Source organism: Psammomys obesus, unplaced genomic scaffold, assembly GCF_907164565.1.
Source record: "Psammomys obesus unplaced genomic scaffold, mPsaObe1.curated_primary_1811, whole genome shotgun sequence".
Lineage (NCBI taxonomy): Eukaryota > Metazoa > Chordata > Mammalia > Rodentia > Muridae > Psammomys > Psammomys obesus.
The window spans coordinates 11,725,710-11,733,082 of NW_026595981.1; positions in this window are offsets into that span (position 1 = coordinate 11,725,710).

The window sequence follows — 7,373 nt, forward strand, 5'->3', positions numbered from 1 at the left end:
CATCTAGGTATTTCAGGACATAATTTTCTGTCAGGGGAATCTCTGTGAAACCGGGGAAGTCAGAGGCAAATTAGAATTTTTCCCACAGCATTTGTTTCAAACATTTGGAAGCGTAGAGCAATGCGCCTCTTTTCTAAACAGTAGAAAGATAAAAAAAAAAAAATCCCTCCCTCCCGCATCCTATTAAATAGCATTCCATTATCTTTGAAGCTTCCAGAGATCAATAAACATGGCAAGCACATTGTGTATTTTCTGCTTACACAATTCGGAGAGCAGACAGATGGTTACTATAATTAAACAACGTTTCCAGTGTCCAGAGCATTTTAAGAAGAGAGAAAAATTAATTGAGAATCCAGTTGCTGTTGCGGCTGTGGGGCTCCATTCACAGATCCAGAGCCTAAGGAACAGAGACAAGCAATTAGGCAGCTGGCGCTGTGTACCAAGGCCCTCGGCTTCTATGGAAGTGTTCAGTATGTCCAGCTAAGCTTTCAAGTTCAATTCTAAGCCAAAGACTTTTAGAGAGGAGTTGTCCAGTGATACTGCAATCCCTTCCAGCTGTTATGAGCTGCCCCCAGTTCCCACTACTACCCAAAGGTGAACCTGCGCAGCCAGGGTTCAGGAAGACACGCATTTCATGTATTTTTCCTCCAGCATATTGTCTGTAAAAGCTCCAAGATGACCAATATCCCTGAAATAGACCTGGGTGCAATTTGGTATTTGTAGAATAAAATGAGTCAGCTACAGATGTCCTCACTCAGCAAACTGTTCAGAGAAGGAGGAACTCTGGAACCCAAATACTTAAAGCATTTTGACTCAGAAAAAGAAAAACAGGTTGCTGCACTATTTTTCCTGCTACTGCTTTGACAGAACCTAGAAATCAAATTTTCCAAATACTGGTCCCATAGACTTTGTGAAAATACTATGAATATCATTAGTAAGTTTCATAATGCAATTTAGAAGGTGGCCAAATGAGATTACCATTTTCTTTATCTTGAGTAGGCAGTGCTTATTAATAAGAAAAACACTTCACCCACTTGTTCAGGATAAAAGCAGGCCCCAACCCCCCAGGAATTGTTTAGGAATCAAAATTGTGGCGATTGCAAGCCTGAAATCCCAACACTTGGAAGGTAGAAGCAGAAGGGTCATCCTCAGCCACATACTGGGTGAGTTCAAGACCAGCCTGGGCTACATGAGACCCTCTTTTAAACCAACAATAACAACAAAGAAATCAAAATTATTTTTCCTTGGACCACAGTAGAAAAACAAACAACATCAACAACAAAAAGGCAGCTACAGGCTGAACATAAACTCCCAAGCTGCTAAGTCATAGGGACAAAACTAGCCTTGAGCGCAGCTGCTGGCATTGAGCCTCTCTACTCTTCCATGTCCTTTATCTCCTGTTCTTTGTCTCTGTGGTTTGGAAAGCCTGATATCCTACAAACTGACCTACTCAGCCTGGCTCCCTTGCTTGGCCTCAGTCATGAAGGGGACTGGACCAGACATGGCAGAGTAAGAAAAGACGATATGACTCCTGCCCTGGTTCGCTGTCACTTCTGGGACCACATGCCTAGAGGGGTCTGTCTCCTTCCCAGCAGGTGTCTTCCTGGACTCTGCCCATTCATTCCTTTGCATGCCCCGCCCCCCTCGCACTCCCATCTTCCACATATAATGACTTCCTGCTTATGCTAGTTAGCATCTGAACATATCCTGCTGGTCGTCTTACCCCAGTCTATCCCACACTTAGTAATCTTCTCATCCAAAATCTTCATTTGTACCATTTGAGTTGACTCCTAGCCATCGGATCCTGGCATCGAAGGGAGAAGAAATGTACCTTTCCTGGGAGGAAAGGTCCTTCGCAGAACTAAGGCAGGCGTGCCCACAGATGGACAGGCACCATGGCTGCTTCTCCTGTGCCACTCACCATCAAGTTTCTGCCCACAAGGAATTTCCTTTCCTAGTTGCAGAGACAAGAATACAAACGAATGGTCACGATAGCCGTGTACTCTGGAAAAATATTTTGTTGTTGTTACTTTTGGTTTTGGTTTTTTTCAAGACAGGGTTTCTCTGTGTAGCCTTGGTTGTCGTGGATTTGCTTTGCAGACCAGGTTGGCTTTGAACTCACTTCGATCATGCCTGCCTCTGCCTCCCTGAGTGCTGGGGTTACAGGCATGCGCCACCATGCCCAGCTACAGAAAAATCTTATACAGAAAGAAACCAAAGTTCCTGGTAGAGAAACACTGACAGAAGAGGCAGCTTCGGATACAGCTGGTGAGAGAAGGGATTTGGGGTGGGGGTGGGGGGCGGTTTAACTGAGACCTCAGAGCCGAGAAGGAAAAGACCACCATGCAGTGCTCTGGCAAAAGCCGGGAAAGAGTTCCAAGAAGGTGTGAAAAGAGGAAAGGCTTGGAAATGAGCAAAGAGCATTGTGGAAAAAGTAGGACCCATAGCAGCTGTTTGACTCTAGAGGAAATTAAAGCCAGGGCATTTCAAGCCTCGTGGAGAGTGGAGGGAGGTCAGGTGTGGGGGTTGGTAATACAAAGCTAGATGAAAAACTGAAGTGAGGCTTTTATCCCATGCATAGGGAAAGCCAAAAAGAATTTTAAAGAGGACCTTTCTATGATTATTATCCTCTTTATTTCTTTTCCCTTTAATCTACTTTTGAAGGTTCATTTGTGTGCGTGCGTGTGTGTGTGTGTGTGTGTGTGTGTGTGTGTGTGTGTGTGTGATGTGTGTGGGTGTTCCCTCAGAAGCCTGATGAGAGGGGCCACTGGCTACAGGCATCCATGTCCTCTGGGAGAGCAGAGAGCATTCCTAACCACTGAGACATCTCTCCGGCCCCTGATTTATCCTCTGTAAAGATCACTTCAGCTCTTCTCTGAAGAAGAACGGGATGAAGGAGAGAAAAGCCTAGAGTAACCCAGGTAGCTGGGTAAGAGCTTTAGACCTGCACACACACACCCCAGCACCAGATGGGTAGAGACAGAAAGATCTCAAGACTGAGGCCGGCTCGAGCCATAGAGTAAGACTCTATCTCAGAAGACCAAAGCAGGGCTGGAGAGATGGCTCAGTGTTGAAGGGCACTGCGTTCTGCAGAGGGCCCGGATTTGGTTCCCACCACCCACATGGTGGCTCACAGTTGTTCATAACTCCGATCCTAGAAGGATCTGACAACCTCTTCTCAGACACGCACAAGAACAAAAACACTTATACCAGGAAAAATGAGCCATTAAAAAAAAAAAAAAAAAAAAACCCCAAAAAAAAAAAAAGCAGAGGCAGAAGACAGCTATGCTTTCATTGAAAGTGGTGGGTAGGACTGGAGAAGGAGAAAAACAGACTTGTTCTAGCTTAGGACTTGATAAGAATTGCGATGGAGAGAGGCAAGAAGAGGGACAAATAAGAATGCCTCCAACTGGCCGGGACCCTGGCTGCTTGGTGGACCCATTAATGCCCAGGAGGGAAGAGGGATGGGGCTGTTGTGAGCTGAACCGGAGACAGCCAAGGGAAATGCCAAGAAGACAGATGGCGACATGAGCCTAAGGCTCAAAGGACAGGTTTCAGCTGGGGAAATCATTTTCCAGTCTTAGCGCTCAAACAGGCTTCCCCGGCCAATCTGGCGTAATTCAGGAGAAACCTGGACATGTTAACCAGAACTCTGCCCGAATTTGCCCCTGTCAACAAAAAACACATTCCTATACTTTGCTTTCTTTTCTTGGGAACAAGATATGAGAAACCCTGGTTTTTTGACCATCAAAATCTTGCCTCTAGACTGCCAATTTCAATATGACTTAATGATATATTTAAAGAACAGCCCCCAGGGTCCACTTCGGCTGACATATAAAAATGTCCTTATAGGGAGATATGTGCCCATAGTAAGAAAGAAGGTTTCAACGCTTTCTGTTCTGGTTGTCATGGTGACAGCGGCCTGAGCTCTGGAAGTGGTGAGGAGGAGGAGAGAGGGAAAAAAAACAAACCTCCAAGCTGTGGTGGTTGTTAGGCATTGGAAAACAATGAAAGATGACATTTGCAAGCTATATTAGAGTAAATGTCCTGTCCACCCAGGGTAGTCACAGCCTACGATTTGTAAGTGAACAAATTATTCATTTTTTGAAATATACATTATTTTATTACAAATTTTTAAAAAAAGTCAACATTCTAAAATAATATTTACTGGTAATACAAATTCCTATGAAGTTTTATAGTAGCAAATTATTCATTTTTCAGGACATACAAAGGCTTTGTCTGAGTCAGTGGCTGGAAGAATATCACACATTAATTTTATCCCTGGTGCCCAGTGCATTGCCTGGGGTTCTGGTTAACTGAATGAAGTACATTGCCTGGGGTTCTGGTTAACTGAATGAATAACTGCAGCCTCAAAGCACTAGTTATTCCGTATGTGTTCTGAGGTTGAGAGACGATACATAAATCTTTTGGATCAATATTTTATTTCGCATCGAAATTATGTTCATATAGCTGAGTGCAGCGGCACACACCTGTGATCTCAGCACTCAGGGAGGCAGAGGCAGGGAGATCTCTGTGAGTTTGAGGCCAACTTGGTCTCCAAAGAGAGTCCAGGACAGCCAAGGCTACACGGAGAAACCCTGTCAGGAAAAAAAAATTATGTTTCTATTGTGGCCAGTGATTACAGAATAACAAGCAAGGTGTAGTGATATAACCTACCTCCCAGTACTCAGGGGCAGGCAGATTTTTGTGAGTTCAAGGCCAGCCTGGTCTACATAGTGAGATCCTGACCAAAAAAAAAAAAAAAAAAAGACAGACTAAATCCAAACTCATGCCTATAATCCCAGTACCCCAGAGACTGACCCAGGAAGATTGCTATGAGTTTGAGGCCAGCCTACGGTACTGAGCTGTCTAAAACAAACAAAACTACAATAAATAGGCAAACAACAAGAAACAAATGAAGCTCAGTGTGACTGCACACACCTGTAATCTCAGCCCTGGGGAAAGTCAAGGCAGGAAGATGAGGTGTTCAAGGTCATCCTTAGCCTGTATAGTAGGTTTGAGGCCAGTCTAGGCTACCAGAGATCCTGGTTTAAAACAAAACAAACATAAACCCCAAATAAAACAACAGTGAGCCCCAATAAAACCAAATAAACAAAGGCAATCCCTACACGGGCCAGTAAGGTGGCTCAGCAGGTAAAGGTGCTTGCTGCCAAGTCTAAAGACTTGAACTGGACCCCCAGAACCCACAGTCCAGACAGAGACAGTCGTCCTCTGACCTCAGTGGCACAAGCACACCCTCAAACATCCCCCATGTAATTATAAAATTTAAAAATAAAAATAAAATAAATCAATTCAGAAGTCTTACTCTTTGGGAGTTAATGCTAAGATTTTTGTTTTGTTTTCAAAATAGGGTTTCTCTTTTAAGTCCTGGCCTTCCTGGAACTAGCTCTGTAGGACCAGGCTGGCCTGGGAACCCAGAGATCTGCTTCCCTCTGCCTTCCAAGTGCTGGGATTAAAAGTGTGTGCCACCACAGCCCAGCAATGCTAATTTTTTGTTGTTGTTGTTGTTTGTTTGTTTGTTTTTTTCTGAGATAGAGTTTCTCTCTGTAGCCCTGGCTGTCCTGGACCTGCCTCTGCCTCTCAAGCTCTGAGAATCAAAGGCACTTGCCACTAACACCTGGCCGCTAAGACTTTTTAAATGTGTATACGTGTCTTTATGCGTGTGCGTGCATGTGGAGGCCAACGCTGGCTTGGAATATCTCCTCAGTTGCTCCGTGCCTTAATTTTTGTTTTTGTTTGGAGACAGGGTCTCTTTCTGTAGAGTCTCTTTCCTTGTTTTCTGGAACTCTATATGCAGACCAAGCTGGCCCAGAACCTACAGTTCCTGTCATCCTACTTCTGCCTACAGAGGGCTGGAATTAAAGGTGCATTGTTTGTTTTCAAGACAGGGTCTCACTTTGTAGATCCGGCTGTCCTGGAACTCACTATGTTAACCAGGCAGGGCTCGGACTCATAAAAATCTACTTGCCTCAGTCCCCCAAATGCTTGTTTGTTTTTTGCGAAAGAATCTCATGAAGTCCAGGATGACCTTAAATTCACTATGCAGCTGAGGTTGGCCTTGAACTCCTGATCTTCCTGCCTCCAGTTACCAACTGCTGAAATTATAAACATATGCCACAATATCCCAGCTTAAATTAAAACTCTGAAGTTAAATACAACCCCTAAATGGAGATGGAACAAAGGTTGTAGAAGTTAAGAAAGGAAATGATGTGATAAAGGATGTGCCCAGAGCTGAGGAAGGGAATCAGGAGGTCCCACCCCTGCCTAAGGAACTATGGGCAGTTAATTGTTGCTGGGGAAAGGAGAAACATTTTTCAGTGATGCGGTCACAAGCTGGGAGCCTTGGCCATGTAAATAGTCCCTCACCCAGGACTCTGTAAGCAACCCAAATAGAACCCACTGGAATGGGGGTGAATATAATAGCAATATGTTGTATTTATGTAGGGTTAGAGAGATGGCTCAGCAGCCAGGCGCGGTGGGGCACACCTGTAATCCCAGCACTTGGGGAGCAGAGGCAGGAGGATCTGTGTGAGTTCGAGGACACCCTGGTCTATAAGGCCATTCCAGGACAGCCTGGACTACATAGAGAAACCCTGTCTTGAAAAAAACATGTGTGTGTGTGTGTGTGAGAGAGAGAGAGGGCTCAGCGGTTAAGGGTGCTAACTGCTCTTTCAGAACACAGCACTCAGTTCCCAGCACACAGTTCAGGTGGCTCACAACTCCAGATACAGGGGGGAATCTGACACCCTCTTTTGGCCTCCACGAGCAACTGCATTCACATGCAGAGACCCACACACAGACACGCGTATGCATACACTTTTTTTTTTGCATACACTTTTATAATATATATGTGTATATTATGAAAATGCCATAATGAACCCTATTATTGTATATAATTAGTATATGCTATTAAAATGGCTTTTAAAGATTTTTTTTATAGTATTTTGCTGTTAAAAGTATCTAATATTTATACCAATGAAGACGCCGGAGGTGTAAACTGAGGTAAAACCCTACTAGCTCATCAAGGTAACTTTATTTTCTGAACTATTTACAAAACATCTACTTACAAGTCTGATCCTACAACTACTAGCTCTTTAGAAATCTCTTTCTATCTGTGTCTTTCTATCAAGCCAGTCTACCTTTCTCTTGAGCTCCTCCAAACCCAAGAGGGCTCCTTAGCTCTCTCTCCTAGAATAATGTTTTATCAGGGCACTGCCAAGTGCTGCTCTGTTGTGTGTGCAGGTCCAGATAGAGAATCTCTCCCTCTTACCTGGAGCCCCTTCCCTGAGAGCTCTTCCAAGCCAAAAAGAGAGCAAGCTCTCGAAGGTCCAATTGCTCATCCAAGAAGTCTC